We start from the raw sequence: 1,064 nt of genomic DNA, 5'->3' as shown, positions 1-1,064 counted from the left end.
ATTCTTCCAGTCCCATAATACAGGCCTCATACTCAGCCATATTATTCGTGCATTTGAAAGTTAGCCTTGCTGTAAGCGGAATATGTGTGCCATGAGGAGTAATGATTACTGCCCCAATACCATTTCCGTACTGATTTACAGTGCCATCAAACACCATCGTCCATCTGGAACCAGGTTCTGGCCCTTCATCAAGTGTAGGCTCATCACAATCTTTCATTTTCAAATACAGAATCTCCTCATCAGGGAAGTCGTACTGAACAGACTGATGATCTTCAATCGGCTGGTGCGCTAAATGGTCAGCCAAGATACTACCTTTGATAGCTTTCTGAGCTCGATACTCGATATCATACTCAGACAACAACATCTGCCAACGGGCAATCCTCCCAGTTAAAGCAGGCTTCTCGAAAATATACTTGATTGGATCCATTCTGGATATCAACCAAGTAGTATGATTTATCATGTACTGGCGCAAACGCTTAGCAGCCCAGGCCAAAGCACAACACGTCTTCTCAAGCATTGAGTACCGAGACTCACAATCAGTAAACTTCTTACTGAGGTAGTAGATAGCAGATTCTTTCTTCCCTGATTCATCTTGCTGACCGAGTACACAACCCATCGAGTCTTCAAGAACAGTCAAATACATGATCAGAGGTCTCCCTTCCACAGGTGGAGACAAGATCGAAGGTTCAGACAGATATTCTTTGATACTGTCGAAAGCTTTCTGGCAATCCTTGGTCCAATCATGAGATTGATCTTTCCGGGGGAGCTTGAATATCGGCGCACATGTGGCAGTCATGTGGGATATAAATCTGGAAATGTAGTTCAAGCGGCCAAGAAAACCTCGGACTTGCTTCTCAGTTTTGGGTGCAGGCATCTCTTGTATTGCTTTGACCTTGGCAGGATCAACTTCAATACCTCTCTCGCTGACAACGAAACCCAACAATTTGCCGGAACGGACTCCAAATGTACATTTGTTCGGATTCAGACGAAGTCTAAACTTCCTCAAACGCTGAAAAAGCTTCAACAAATGCTCAGCGTGTTCAACTTCCGTTCGGGATTTAGCA

Source organism: Lathyrus oleraceus, chromosome 2 (genome assembly GCF_024323335.1).
Source record: "Lathyrus oleraceus cultivar Zhongwan6 chromosome 2, CAAS_Psat_ZW6_1.0, whole genome shotgun sequence".
Taxonomy (NCBI): Eukaryota; Viridiplantae; Streptophyta; class Magnoliopsida; order Fabales; family Fabaceae; genus Lathyrus; species Lathyrus oleraceus.
This window is presented reverse-complemented; position numbering follows the sequence as displayed.